Source organism: Anabrus simplex, chromosome X (genome assembly GCF_040414725.1).
Source record: "Anabrus simplex isolate iqAnaSimp1 chromosome X, ASM4041472v1, whole genome shotgun sequence".
In the NCBI taxonomy this organism is placed as follows: domain Eukaryota; kingdom Metazoa; phylum Arthropoda; class Insecta; order Orthoptera; family Tettigoniidae; genus Anabrus; species Anabrus simplex.
Genome location: NC_090279.1, coordinates 69,478,438 through 69,495,128, shown reverse-complemented (window position 1 = coordinate 69,495,128; position 16,691 = coordinate 69,478,438). Strand labels below are relative to the sequence as shown.

Here is a 16,691-nt window from a genome sequence, read left to right as displayed (position 1 = left end):
CAAGGCACGTTAAATGCCCACCGCTACGTGCAGCATGTGCTGCGGCCGGTGGCACTCCCGTACCTTTAGGGGCTGCCCAATGCTCTGTTTCAGCAGGATAATGCCCGCCCACACACTGCTCGCATCTCCCAACAGGCTCTACGAGGTGTACAGATGCTTCCGTGGCCAGCGTACTCTCCGGATCTCTCACCAATCGAACACGTGTGGGATCTCATTGGACGCCGTTTGCAAACTCTGCCCCAGCCTCGTACGGACGACCAACTGTGGCAAATGGTTGACAGAGAATGGAGAACCATCCCTCAGGACACCATCCGCACTCTTATTGACTCTGTACCTCGACGTGTTTCTGCGTGCATCGCTGCTCGCGGTGGTCCTACATCCTACTGAGTGGATGCCGTGCGCATTGTGTAACCTGCATATCGGTTTGAAATAAACATCAATTATTCATCCGTGCCGTCTCTGTTTTTTTCCCAACTTTCATCCCTTTCGAACCACTCCTCCTTGGTGTTGCATTGTCACTGTCAGTCAGTGTACATAAAATTCTTATCCTCCTACTGCAGGCGGTAGGCGGTCACCCTTCTTTACAGCATGTTATTTACCAATTACGTGACAGGTTAAGTGATATTTTTTCTTTATATGATCAATATCGTCCAATGGAATGCTAGGAGTGTCCTTCATAAGGAGAATGATATTCAGTTAATAATTAATGAAACTCAAGCACATGTTATTGCTTTACAGGAAACATGGTTTTCCGAAAAAACAAATTTTCTACTTCCGGGATATGATCTTGTGCGGTATGATGGCCCGGGGTATGGAGGGGCTGCATTTCTTTTTCATTATACGATCTCATATCAATCATTACCTATACAGTTTTACATTCCACATACTTTTGTTGTCGCCATTTCTTATTGGCAACTACACCTTATTAACCTGTATTGCCCCCCTGATATTTATATTTCGAGTTCGAGTTGGTCCCGCTTTTTCCATCAATTTCATCATTTGTCTCATATTATCATCTTTGGGGACTTCATTCTGCACCATACAGCATGGGGTGTCACTAGTGATACCCCACGAGGCTCATATCTCCTTATAGCGTCTCAGCAGCATGACCTAACTCTTCTTAATGATGGATCCCCCACTTGCCTCACTGTACCTGGATCTCCACCTAGTGCGGTTGATTTAACATTCTGTGGATCAATCTTGACCCCTATAATTACGCGGCCAAGATTCTCAGATACCTACACCAGCGACCATTATCCCATATGGATTACGTATGGGGTTGGTAGACCCATACAAGACCAGCCCACTTCAATGTCATCCAGCAATGTACGTTCAATACGATCATTTGATGAACAGACATATATATCTTATAGGCAATATCATCTTCGTCATAGCTCCGAGCGCATCTACACGTACTCTTCCCTTATGCCACTTCTTCATCAGTATCTTGATATCTATCATCCTCCCAAACCATTCGCCTCTTCTACTCCTCGCCCGTTCCAATATATCCATTGGTGGGATAAGGAATGTCACCAATTAATATTAACCCGCAAGGCTTTATTCCGCACATATCGTCGTTCTCTAACGCGAGATAATTATTTACGTTTAAAGAATCATATTACCAAAATTAAACGTATCCTTAATCAGAAAAGACGTGCTGCGTGGAAGTCATTCATCTCCTCTCTCAATTCTCATATGTCAGCTCTGCATTTATGGAACGCTATTCGTTTGTTGTCGCGTGCCTCTCAACATCAAGTACATCGAATCATCCCACGTGATATCATCAATAAGTTTCTGCATTCTCTGACCCCCGACTATGTGATACCTTATTTTGAACTTCCCTCGTATAATGTTCGCTCACAGTACTCCACTCTAATTCAACCCATTCAATTAAGTGAAATATCAGCTGTCCTTCATTCCGCCTCTAAATCCACCCCAGGCCCGGACTATATTTCATACACTATGCTCCGGCTCTTACCTTTACGAGCACAAAATGCACTTCTAAATTCTTATAATGATATTTTACTGAATAAGCATATTTCACCGCATTGGACTGAATTTTTTCTGATACCGATCCTGAAACCACAAAAATCCCCAACAGATCCAAACAGTTATCGTGGTATTGTACTTGGATCTTGTATTCGTAAGACATTCTTAAAAGTATTATTACAAATACTATTATGGACTATTGAGTATTATCAGTTAATACCTAAATATCAATATGCTTTCCTTAAAGGCAAAAGCACCCAAGATCCTATTAATATTTTTACTATTGACCTGCTCCTAGCCAAACATCGAAAGCAAAGTACTCTTTCTATATTTTTAGATATCAAAGGTGCATATGACTCCACTGTCTTTGGGAAAAAATCGCGGTAAAAGGCATACCTCCCGCCTTTATTGTTATCCTGCAAAAATTATATACATATCTCTCATTAAATATTAAATAATCGTATCATCACGTACCCAGCCGCTCTGCTTGTAATGGTTTGCCTCAGGGTGATATATGAAGCGGAATTTTATTTGCCCTTAATATCAGTGAATTGGAACATCTCATTTCACAATATGCCCGAGCACTTATTTATGCAGATGATATAGTTTTTTACACATCGCAAGACAACAATGATGTTGCCCGACAGCTGATGAACCAGGTCATGAGTCACGTGTATATATGGTTTCAAGATAATGGCCTTCAACTATCCATCGAAAAATGTGCGGCAATGATATTTACTCATAAGCGTTCATATGATCACTCTCCCTTTACTTTTGAGGGATATAGTATCCCTCTCACTACTCATCATAAATACCTTGGCATAATCTTTGATTGAGCTTGCATCCGGGAGATAGTAGGTTCGAATCCCACTATCGGCAACCCTGAAGATGGTTTTCCGTGGTTTCCCATTTTCACACCAGGCAAATGCTGGGGCTGTACCTTAATTAAGGCCACGGCCGCTTCCTTCCAACTCCTAGGCCTTTCCTATCCCATCGTCGCCATAAGACCTATCTGTGTCGGTGCGACGTAAAGCCCCTAGCAAAAAAACAAAGCAAAAATAATCTTTGATCACAAACTCACCTGGCAACGTCATATTACTTTGATATGTCAAAAAGTTGATGGATTTATCAAAATTCTTAAAACTGTAGTTCGTCGTAACTGGGGCGCCGACCCCAATACTGCTCTTTCCTTATACAAAGCATTTATACGCTCCATTTTTGATTATTCAGCTCACATAATAGACATCGCTTCAGTTACCTCGCTTATTCCACTCAATACCCTCCAATTTCAAGCTTTACGCTTTTGTATTGGAGCACTTAAGACTACCCCAACCAATGCATTATTAGTGGAAACGAGTTAAGTCCCACTTGTGATAAGGCGTTTACTGCTCTCACAAAAATATCTGATTAAAAGGCTGGCTTTTTCATCTTCCCCTTTAATTCCAAAGCTACAGCTCTTACATGACTACTATCAACAATGTCCGCCTAGATCGGGACGCGTGCCAGCTATATATACTGCATATACCATTATAAACAGATTCTGCACTTCGATCCTTAGAACTCCTTCCATACTCATGTATTGTACTCCATTTGCAAGCTTACACTACACACCCACAATAATTTTCTCTCATACATCTTTATTAACAGGATCGTCAGCTATCGCTGATTGCGCCTACCCCATGTCAAAAAGAATGCGCATATCTCCCTCTGTTATCGGGGTAGACATTTACACAGATGGGGCAAAACACTCCCAAGGAGTCGGTGCTGCTTTTGTTATTAGAGACTCCAACACAATTGAACGTTTTCATCTTCCGACTACTTTCTCCATCTTTTCTGCAGAGTTATTTGCCATTCAACAAGCATTAATCTACATACAACAACATTCCTTGCCAAAAGCTACTATTTATACCGACGCTAAAAGTGTATTACAGGCATTATCCTCTGTTACTCCATCCTTAAATTTATATATTTATACTGTTAAATCCCTACTTTATCACTTTGAACAAAATGGCATATATATTACACTCGTATGGATACCGGGACATTCCAATATTCTTGGTAATGATCTAGCGGACACTGCTGCTAAAGAAGCTAGTCAACTCCCCACGCCCCCTCTCACAGTAGCTACACCCCCCTCTTGATTTCTATCCCAGTCTTAAGGACACCGCCTTCAGCTTCTGGCAAGATGACTGGAATCAAACTGCACGTTCTAGAGGCGCGTATTATTATCAGCTACAACCACATATTACCACAAAACCCTGGTTTGCCAAGGGTTCATACACACGTCGACATATCACTAACATAATTCGATTACGTTTCAATCATTCCCTTACGCCGCAATACAAGTTTCGTTTTCATTTAGTTAATCATCCTAACTGTGTATGTGGTGAATTAGAAGGGGATAGTAACCATCTCTTTTTTCAATGTCCTGTCTATTCTGCACCCCGGCGTAAGTTACTCGCTAGCCTGACACGAATGAAAATTCCCTTTCCTACAAGTCTTACTTGTCTATTAGTTGATCTCTCATCCGATATCATTGCAGTTCTTAATCAATTTATTGAAGATGCTCATTTGACCCTCTAATCATTCCACGCTTTTGGTCCTTTAATTACATATTTCACTGGTATATACGTTTATTCACCCATTTTCATTTGATCTTAGTTTTCATTTGGCTCCCGTTATACTTCACTTTCGTTGCTACTGCTTGTCTCGCTACTTTCCACAGCTACAGTCTTTTGTTACTCCCGTTCCTCGTGCTTCAAACATTACTATACGTAATTCCGGTGCATTCGTCTTTCACCAACTAAATCAGAACATTGCGCACTACTGTTTTTAGGATAGTATTCTCATTTCTGCACTAAATTCTCTGGTATAGGCCTATACCTCAACTCATCCATATTCCTTCAATTAATACTCCTATTAGCTTTAATTTTTTCCTTTCTCTCTACTACATTTTTCCTAAGTGTTTGTCTATCCCAATTGTAGGCCCGGTGTTGCGTTTGAGTAGTAGACAAGTCGCCAAGACAGGCCACTTCGGCGTGAAGTTTAGTACCTTTGTGTCCCTGTGATTTTTTCTGTGTCACACACCCTTATTTTCCCCCTTCTCACCTGCTTTACATTGTTACGTTCCATACAAGAATTTACATGACATGTTCGCAGTTCGATCATATTTACTGGTGCTCCATATATATTGTTCTCTCCACAAGTTTATACCTATCATTATTGCGTGCTGTTCTGGCTTCCATCTTTGAATCCAGTGCAAGTTTTGGTTGTATGTGAACAGTGAACCCTTAGACTGCTTTCAAGACATAAGTTTTTTCAACCCTCTATAATATGTGCAAAATGCACTTATCCTATGTTTTTTGGACTCTATTTGGCGTGTGACCTCTTTCTTATACGCATAGTGGCTGGACGACAGTAAAAAAGTCCATAAGTATCAAGAAGAGGAAGAAGAAGAAGAAGAAGAAGAAGTCTTAAGTAATACATCCTTTCCTAAATTCAGCCTGTTCTACCTTAGCCTACAAGGAATACAAAGCTTGCTCACTCGCAGTGCTCTCTTCAGAAACAGTGTCCGCCTGGCAGTGCACGCCTTGACCATTGCAGCGCTAGTTTACCACCTCAAATCAGCACTCACTAGCATTGCTAACGGGAGTTAAAACCATACTTCCTGTATATTATACACCTTACTGAACAGAATGAAGTAGAAAATAATAAATGTTCACCTTTTACCCCTAGGAGTTCAATTCAGCTGTGTATTTTAATTTCAGATAACACACATAACTGTCGAAATTTATGTCTGGCTTTTAAAAGGATATAAGGTCTGCACTAGATATTTTTACTTCCGCACCGTAGATTTTCACTGAAAAGGAACGACTTTAACAATTTTTCTTGATATTTTCTTCTCATAGATTGTTTTTCTTCTCAAGAAATATTCTCGGCGATACCCATGTCATGTCATTATCGTAGTTAGTGACAGGGGGGCCCAGAAACTTGTGCAGTATTATTCTGCTTAGTTCCTCAGGATGATCACTTTTCCCACACTGTAGAATATGATTTTTAGCAACATGGGGCAACAGTATTTCGGTTAATGTTTGTGCTATTTTTGGACCGCCCAGCGTTACCGATATCATTTCGTCCGTTACTTTCCCCAGTTTCATCAGCAGTGAGACAAACCTTGGCTTTGGATACCTGAGACCACCTCTGTCTTTGATTTTTATTAATGACGTTAGTGGAGATCGACTCTTGATACTACTAATTTCATCAACACACTCTTGACATGGCATGTAATCTTTGACGACTTTTGCCAAATACCCTCCAACATATGCTATTGCAGCACTCGACATAGAAACTCATGGTGCTCCTTCGGCTTCCTTTTCGATGCTTTCCAGTTGTGTTTAAAAATTTCTTGCTAACTCAGGATTCGTTGCTGCCGGTTCATCCGCGTGTGTGATTTGCTCACTAACTAACGGTTGCAAAAGTTGGAAAAGACACATTTTATTTATTTTGTTCCGAAAAATAAGACGAAAGCCGTTTAGAAACTTATAGGAGACCATTTATTCCTTTTCTGGTTGTTTTTCATGAAAAACTGAAAGGTAAAAAGGAACTACTTGTACAGTATATTGTGTCACTTTACGTTCCACAACTATTCCTCTCTTCCTCCTGCATAGACGAGCACATTAACTTACGCTCCATGGTAAGAATGGGCAGCTCCACACTTCGAATATTCCAAGTTTCAAATCACGGTTTCGACACTGGCAATTCTCAGTGTGAGTTTTATGTAGAGTATACCACGGAAATAATGGAAGCATGAGAGAGCCTTCAAGTCCGGGGTACCTACTCCAATATTTGTGCCAAATACGATGGCCATGACACCCTAGGAGTTTGGCATTGCTTATACCTTCCCAAATAATATGCTAATCAGGGGCGTATTCTCCTTGAATGCAAGGCATTCATTGCATGCGTTATGATAACACAAAGAACTGTCTGATTTACGATTTTAGGTTGTTTCAGGTAAAATGTTAAAGATTTCATCTCTCAGGAGTTCAAAAGGTCCGCGCAACTGTACTAGTTCCGTTGCTTGCTTACGTGTGGTGCTGGTGTAGTCTCGCCGTCTACTCCACTCTCGGAAGAAAGAGACAGCAAATGGAGGAGTTAACGACGTAAGGCATTCAATCTTAAAATTGCATTCAGTGGCAGACGTAGTTCTGAAACCCTCCGAACGATGTCGCTGCAATTGAAACTTGGTCAGAATTTGTCACCCCATACCCGTGCTACCCTCTGCTATCTGTTAGCAACTTGGAGAAAGTCGACATGTTTACAGCGAACGGGACACACAGATTACCCCCTACCGAGAACCCAACGTGACGAAACTGACCAATGCCACTGGGGTGACTTACCTCCAGTGCTTGAGTTGTGGCTAACTAGTGAGTTAATTCATTGTGTGTTTTGCTGATTAGTGAGTTCATTCTGTGTGCGCTATTCCTGTGGTATTCGTCGTTTTCGTTGTTTTATTATATTTTGCGCAATGTGATATTAACGACGGATGAGTCTAAAACGGATATAATTGTAAATCAGTTTGAATGCAAATAGTTAAAGCCGCGAGACCTCTACCTTCCCTCGTAAATTTCTTCTTCTTCTTCTTCTTCTCCTTAATCTGCTTACCCTCCAGGGTTGGCTTTTCCCTCGGACTCAGCGAGGGATCCCTCCTCTACCGGCTCAAGGGCAGTGTCCTGGAGCTTCAGACTCTGGGTTGGGGGATACAACTGGGGAGGATGACCAGTACCTCGCTCAGGCTGCCTCACCTGCTATGCTGAACAGGGGCCTTGCAGGGGATGGGAAGATTGGAAGGGATAGACATGGAAGAGGGAAGGAAGCGGCCGTGGCCTGAAGTTAGGTACCATCCCGGCATTTGCCTGGAGGAGAAGTGGGAAAACACGGAAAACCACTTCGAGGATGACTGAGGTGGGAATCGAACCCACCTCTACTCAGTTGACCTCCCGAGGCTGAGTGGACCCCGTTCCAGCCCTCGTACCACTTTTCAAATTTCGTGGCATGGGCGGGAAGCGATCCCGGGCCTCCGGGGGTGGCAGCTAATTACATTAACTACTACACCACAGAGGCGGACCCTCGTAAATTTAGAAAGAGAAAACAAGAATTGTGTACGCACGTTCAATCCAGAAACTTACAGTAAAACTGTTTGGCTCGAGTTCACCTACATGTAATTAGGGTGAGTACAATTGAAATTTACTTAATACCGGTACATTGTGTTAACTGCATGGTTACTAGTTGCATGCCTCAGTGGAGATTCCAGGATACGCCACTGATGCTAATGTTGGCGGATCATGTAACTTCTAAACACTTTCATTCCTCCCCTGAAGAGGGAGGTGGGCTTCCTAGACGGTGACACTGTCTCTCGAGCCAGGAGATGTATATCGAAGATAATATTATTATCATCAGAACAGGAGCAATAGCCTAATAATAAGTAACCTAACTTTTGCCGTCGCATGGTCTGCGTATTTACTGTACCATACCTTGTCTGCTTATTGCTTTAACCCATAATTTCAGGAACTATATTTCTAGAGCCTTGTTTGCAAAGCGGTACGCAACAGTACACCATTGTCATATAATTGATGTATTTTATCAATACGACGTCACCAGTAGGCAGACAACGTGTAGAAATACCGCCAACCAAGGTATTGATGTGAGGTTGAATTGCGGCGCCTCTAGCGGCAAATATAGCATCCACAGGGCGGACAGCTATGAGTGGCTATCGGGCAGGCTTTGTATTCCATTGTAGGCTAAGCCCGCTGTCACACAGGGCATCGAACGATCAAGAGCGACCAACTGGCATCGAGTACTAACGACTAAATTCATTTACCTTGTCACACTGCTCATCGATCGAGAGGGATCGACTGCACGGAAACAGCTGATACTCCCGCCCAGTACCGTACAGGCTATAGATGTATTCATATTCACGAGAGAAAAAGAATGTGTTGTGAAAGCGATAATTCGGGTGGAAATATGATTCTAACCTATGAATATATTAGGAGAAAGGAAAGAACCAGACGATCGCAGTGGACAAGGTAAAGAGCCATGGAGAATTCCACCAAAGTGTGCCTTCGTTGCGGAATGACGAAGAAAAATTCAGGAACTAGTACCGAATGCCCATCAATAATTACGGTATAAGGAATTAGAGGAAAAAATGAAGTCAGTAATAATCATCAGGCAAACAAATTACAGGAAAAGTATAAGTTCTGCGGAAAGACTGACACTATCGTTAAATTCAATATTCACAACGATTTTTTTAGGTTTAAAGTCAAAAGTGATGTTCACCTTCGAAACAACTACTGTATGTCCGTGGCAAAATATATCAAATAAAAGATTAGTGGCATTCTGCAGGATTCTAATAAAGTATTGATAAAAAGGACTGAAAACTGTTATGTAGGCTACATCAATTTGAATTCATAATTTGAAGGTGCTACCATCAACAGTGGAAATATATTTATTTAGGCCTACAGGTTTCTGGACATCGGTGACTCATACAGATTTAGGATTGCTCACAATACATCAGTGGATTTGTTCCTATTATATATGATGCCATTCATAGAGCACTACAGCCAGAATTCTTGACAGGGTGAAAATTCCAACAAAAGCCTCACAAAAGTGGCTCATTGTATTTCAAATATTAAGACTGATACCATTTATGCTTATTTGTTTTAATGATGCTGGATCCTGGGGCATAATTACTGTCTTTTCAAATGATATTTTGAGGTGTTTATTAGCTTTTTTTTTTTTTTTTTTTTTTTTTTTTCATACCACTTGGTGAGATCCCACCTACCAAAATAATAGACATATCAAGAAATGCTTCCAGTCAAAATTTACATTACCTAATGTAGAAATAGTGTGTCAAGTTTCATTACAATCCTGTAAATAATTTTGAAAGAAAGAAATATGCACATATGCTCTGAATATTGTGAAAATGATAAAAGCAATGGAGTTCCTTACATTATTTCTCTCCCTCATGATCCTCTGCAAATCTCTTGTCGCCTCTCCTCTTCTTTGTTATTGTGCCATGTTCAGAATAGTATCATATTGCTTTCTTGACAAGCATGTTGCTGAATTTCTGTAGGTCTACTGCGTTTTGTGCAAAGAATCCAGGTCCATATCCAAACTTTGCAAGAATGACAATCCTGTCTTAATTTATATCATTGAAGACTACAGCAGCTTCGAAAGCAGCTAATTTTACCAAATGGCTGTGAAGAAAGGTTGTCTATGGACATCTCTTCCAAAGTAAATTCTCTTTAGGATTCTGTGTATTCACATATGTGTACATTTCTTGAGGAGTTCAGGTGAGGCTAGTGCTCTGTACACTAGCTTAATAACTATAGGAAAAGCTTCTGGAATATTCTTCTAATAAGTACGTTGGCAGTGTAATAGACTGATACTTGTCAAAACTACATGTAAATTACACACAAGGTCTTGTTTATTATCCTCATCACTAAGCATAAAGTACTGTCTCCCCAAACTTTGCACTGGCAAGCTGATCTAATTGCTCACTTGGCAATAATAAGCCAATTAATATAAATCCTGCACTTCCATCCAAGTTACTGGTAAACTCCTTGGTACAGAGTAACAACTTTTTCCGCAAAGGTCTGGTAGGACTCCCTTTCTTACCTCAATGTTGATTTTGCCTTTCTGTGTATTGTTCATATGTAACTTCTTTACTGATATGAACATGACCAAGCCTATCTATCCATCCTGAAATACTTTCCTTATGTATCAGTTCAGGGAAAATGAAAACTTTGCCTTCAATTTCACCAAAAATGAGAACCAACCACTGCAAAAAATAATAGGTGCTAATAACAAGCACCTTGCCTTCTATTTTTAGAAGTGAAGAGTATGCCTTTCTAACAACTAAATAGACTACTATTGCCGTCTACAGTAAAATGTTATTTAGGCCTCAGGTGGTAAATGATTTAATTTTGCTATATTTTACATTGCCTGTCAAAACTGTTTGTAAATACCAATTATATAAATGAATGTTTGACAGAGTAGGGTGTATGGGCCTTGTAAGATCTTGGATTGACTTACAGGGTAATTAATCTACTCAACCTGTTATTACAAGCATGTAACTGTCATATGAATATATTTTTTATAAATAATGTACATATTCTGCCATCATATCCCCTTAATATCACATCACACAAAATACAGTTTTTTATGTTGTAGATTAAAATCTACAAAACTTTGGTGGAAACATCTGTCAAAATAGTTACAAATGAATTTTTCATCTTTGTTTTTCATTGTTTATATGGATCTACAGCACAAGAAACAAAATAATCAGTCTACCTTGATGCCCTCTGTAGGCCTATATGTTATTAATAAATTATAAGTACAGTAACAGACATGAAAGTAGTGATTGCTGGTGCAGACAGGTACAATGGCAGGAGAGTACTTGGAATGAGGAGATAAAGGCTACCTAAGTTACAAAGTTATAAGGTGGCAGGGAGGGATTCTGTCAGGTATAACTGTAGTAAGAATTTTGTCCTATGCAAACAACTTGGTCTATTGAAACTGTGCAATCTAATATTAATGGATCTACAGCACAAGAAATAAAATAAGCAGTCTACCTTGATGCCCTCTGTAGGCCTATATGTTATTAATAAATTATAAGTACGGTAACAGACATGAAAGTAGTGATTGCTGGTGCAGACAGGTACAATGGCAGGAGAGTACTTGGAATGAGGAGATAAAATAGAACTGAATGTCAGGTTGAGAATACAAAACTGGAACAGGTAGATAATTTCAAATAGGTATTTAGGATGTGTATTCTTGCAGGATGGCAGTATAGCAAGCAACATTGAACACAGATGCAGTAAACCCAATGCAATGAGCTTGCAGTTGTGATCAACAGTATTCTGTAAGAAGGCAGTCAGCTCCTGGACAAAACTACTAATATCCTTACACTGGTCTGGTTTCAGACCACCTGTGCTGTACAAACCTAGTGCAATGAGTTTGCAGTTGCGATCAACAGTATACCGTAAGAAGGAAGTCTCAATACGCTGGTCTGGTTTCAGACCACCTGTGCTGTACAAACCTAGTGCAATGAGTTTGCAGTTGCGATCAACAGTATACCGTAAGAAGGAAGTCTCAATACGCTGGTCTGGTTTCAGACCACCTGTGCTGTACAAACCTAGTGCAATGAGTTTGCAGTTGTGATCAACAGTATACCGTAAGAAGGAAGTCAGCTCTTGGACAGAACTATCAATATGCTGGTCTGGTTTCAGACCACCTGTGCTTTACAACTGCTTACTACATACACACAGAAAGGACCTACTACATGTATTTCAAAAACTCCTTTCCTTGTAAACCATACCTGTTCTACCACATAAAATATACAAATTAAGATGTTGTAATAATGCTAATAATTAATAAAAATTGGAGTTAAGGTTCTTTCCCATCAGGTCCTAATACACATAACTCACTGAGTATTCCAATAAATATTGATAGATAAGTATAACAAAAAATGATTTAATTTAAAAAGTAGAACATTTCTCAAGAACATAAATTTTATTAGATTCTTTCTTGGTCTAACACTGTATACAACAGTTTCTGAATTTTAACTTTGAAAACCTTTCGACCTAGTTCACTCATTCTTTCCATGTCATCATGAAGACACTAAAAATAACATTGATTATATTTTCTTTTCAGTTTTCAGTATCTTTTCTAAATATTCACTTAACACATCACTGTCACTTTCACATTTCTGTTTCTTTTATTTTTAACTGCTGGCAAAGCTGTTTGTAGAAGCAGAAGCCACTGGACTGGAAGTTGAAGTCCCTTCAGTAATTTTTGAACTGTAGGAGTTAAACCCCTCCAACACAAATTATTTCTGCTTCCTCCTCCTATATTTCAGCTTGGTGAAAAGGCTCTCATACACCAGGTGCCACTTCCATAGATGTGTTTGTTATAGAACTGAAAAAAAATGAACAACATATTAATGCAATTCTTCTAAATTGGAGCTACATTTTAGTCTGGACACAAGCCTTCTGTTTAAGAAATTGTTACTTTCAATAATTATTTTAGTAAGATGATTGCTAGGTTAGATTATATTATATTACTTTCAGTTATATTTGATAAATTAATGAACAGATGGGTGGAACTTATGGCCTACAGGCTGAATCTTCCCCTCACTCTTTCACAACTAGAACACTGGTCTGTAATGTAGGCCTACTTTTAAAAATAAATATTACAGAATTGTACCTTCTTCCAGCAATGAAGAGTTCCAGAAAGTTGAGGGCATTGAAGTAGACCCATTTTATGTTTTCTGTACAGCAGAACCTGGGAGGAGAGGGAGGATGTTATCTCTCCAAGTTCGATATCCAGCCCTCCGAATTTGCCATGTTTTGGCACAACTTTTTCCTGAAACAATGAATCAGAATATTGTGACAAAGAAAATATACATGTAGTAGGCCTACTTATGGCATAGGCCTACACTTATTTGTCATTAAAGCAAACAATGGTATTCATTTCATTAGGTACGAGATGGAGGTTAGGAAAGCACTGCTTATGTTTTCCAAACATTTCTTCAATTAAGTTACAAGAATGATAATTACTACTTCTCCTAGTGTAACTCATTTTACCACTCTATTCCGTATAATGTACTTTATCAATAAATAATCTAAGATAACACTATTCATAAGATAATCGTAATAAATCTAATAATTACTTACCAGTTTTTGTCCCAATTCTCCACACTATAGAATGCCATACAAAATTCACGGTCTCCCTATTACTATATCCAGGGAGTCTAGGATTATACACCACTTTGTTTTCATACACTAAGCAAATTAATGTTTCGATTTCATCAACAGATGACTATGTTGCGTCCGCCATTATCGAACGACTGCGACTGAAAAACGGACACGTTTGTTTTTACAAACCAGTCGATCTTCATCGCTCGTAGTTGATCGCTGACGATCGATGCTGTGTGACTGGTGCCACTGCCCTCTGTAGGTTTGTTTTCTTAGTCGGTCGATCGCAGTCGTTCGATCGAGCCTGTGTGACAGCCCCCTTAGGTTCTACTGACTGTTAGAAATCAAATTTGTACTTAAAGAGTTTGTTTTAAGTGGTTGAACAACATTCAAATATCCGGTTTTGTTTCGAAGTGGCTGGTATGTTGTTATATAAGGCCAATTCTACAGCTTATTCCGTTAAGAAAGTTACGGATTTTCTTCATTGAGGAATTGTGATTTATGTCTTTTTACACTGCGTCCACAACCTCTAACATATTGTCGGTAATGTTCAAGTTCAATAATGTACATTTGCTAAATGTATAGATCTCAAGTAAGAATATTAGAAGTTAATATTAATTTAGCATTAAAAATGAATACGCATATAACTAGCATGCTTTTTAGAAAACTCCCAGCCTTTGCGTTGCAAGTGCCTGCAAGTTGTGTGTAGTAGCAATCTATCATGTATCCACATTTTGTGGAATGATGATTTTTTTTTTTTTTCTGAAGAGCATCGCAGATGAAGAAATGCGGATGGTAGTTAGACAAAAAATTGCAATATTTAGTGTGTAATTTTAATTACCGATATTGTTTTGCTGTGTTATTTACCTCTGTGTGCAATTTTATAGTGAGGCTGTGAATGTTGAGTTGTTCATTACTCTGTATGATGCGACATATGGAGGTAGGGTTCAAATTCCTGGGAGGTTTCCATTTAGGATATCTGTATCTTGTTTTATCAGTGTTGTTATGGAGATTCTTCTGTGTCACATCAATACCCCGCAGCAGCTAGTTCTGGTATTTTTTTGTGATGATTTAGGTTACTGTCGGCTGTCTTTCTGATTTATTGCTGTGTAAAAGATTTTCAGGAGTGAGTGGTGGTGAGACTGCATGGGGTCGAATACTAGTATCTGCAGCCCTGAAAAACGTTTCCTTGGTTTCCCCATTTTATCATTAATTAACCTTAATTAATGCCACTGCATACCTAATCTTAACCCTTTACCTTTGAGTTATTAGTGCAACATTAAACTGCTTTCAGGAATGGAAGAACAATCTTCAGGAATAAATTCTGGCTGTAGAAACTGTAAACGGTAGTCAGAACAAGTAAACACAGCACATTTCAGTATTGTCCCCTACATTAAAATATACAAAATACAAATGAGCATAGTTTCCTGAATAGATATGTGTTTACATAGAAATGTATTCCCTGGCAGTGTGTAAGAATCTACAAAATTAGCCACAGGAACGAAGCTTGTATTACCTGTAGGAGGAATTGTAGTATTCATTGTTTGTGCAGTATGTTTACATTTACAGTAAAATATCACTAAGTGACTAATGAACACTGCAATTGGGTAAAATGAATTCTCTGGGGCACTACTCGAGGTATTCAACATATAAAGTTAAAAATTTCATGATTTTCCCGTATTGAATAGAGAAAAACACAATAGTAAACAGAAGGAAGGATCCACCTTTCAATACTCTGTTGTTAAGTTGTGATCACTGTGTTAGTTGTTTTTAGACCTTTATGACTTAATTTTTGCACTGCTTTGCTAATTGGCTGATGATGACACTTCAAATGTGTTGAAACTGGTCCCAAACGAACAAGTTGTAACCTCTATTTGGTTCAACTTAAAACGGAGTATTGAAAGGTGGATCCTTCCTTCTTTTTAATATTGTGTGTATTCAACATAGACAATTTTTGTACCACCTGCGAAACAATAAAAACTGCTTAACATTTAAACCACTGATTTGACATGGAACTCCCTACAAGGGGGGCTCTGTTAAACACCACTTGGTTGTGTCATTAGACATGACATGCATAGAAAAATAAAGAAAAGGCACTTGAGTAAAGTTTGCTGGCATTGTTGGATGAAATGAGCTGATAGCAGTATTGTATAAACTTTTGTCTTCATTTCAACAGAATTTTCTTCATTTTCCATTTCCAGTCTTCTGGGTAGAAATGTGAATCAAGAACCTCCTCAGTTTTTCTCTCTCCACCACTCCTTTCCTTCCTTGAATATTTTTTCTAATTTTACTCCACTCTACTCTGTACTCTCCTTACCGTATCCATTCACCCCTTTCTGGGCATTCTCCGATGTCATTCTCCTATGACTTTCTCTGTAAATACTTACTGTGGAACTCTATCCTCTTCCATTCTCATCATGTGTCCATACCATTTCAGCTTATGTGTCTCTATCTTGCCTTTCAGTTCAGGGAATCCAATTCACTCCCTCGTTTCTATGTTTCTGACTTTATCCCTTTATGCCCTCCCTATTGCTTCTCTAAATAATTTCATCTTGGCCTCTTGCATTCTGTGTTCATCATGTATTTTTATTGTCCATGGTGTGTAATACATTGGGTGCCAAATTTTCCTTCATTCCGTTGGATGTCCCAGCTACATACACATCTCACACATTGGTAAAACTCATTCGCTTGTTCAAGTCTCTATCCAGTTTCTTAATTTATTTTCCCATCTTCTTCAATTATTCTCCCTGAATACTTGAAGCTTTCCACAACTTCTAATGGTCTTCCATTTACTTCAATATTCCCAATTCCTTCTGTATTACCTCTCGTCACCACTACTATCGTACTCTTTTCCACGCTGATTTTCGTTCCATATTCCTCCATCTCCTGATTCCTTACATTATCTTGTTCTTGTCCTTCCATTTCATCTTCTCCACCTATTACTGTCTA

General features: G+C 39.2%; 1 long non-coding RNA gene across 1 annotated transcript; it reads right to left on the bottom strand.

Moving 5' to 3' along the window:
* Window positions 1–12,652: 12,652 nt before the first annotated feature.
* On the bottom strand, window positions 12,653–14,063 carry LOC137503125 (uncharacterized). The gene is made up of 3 exons (XR_011019065.1): window positions 13,722–14,063; window positions 13,252–13,410; window positions 12,653–12,963 (listed from the first exon to the last, which is right to left on the bottom strand). It is a non-coding gene; the product is annotated as an uncharacterized lncRNA (long non-coding RNA).
* Between the last annotated feature and the right edge of the window lie 2,628 nt (window positions 14,064–16,691).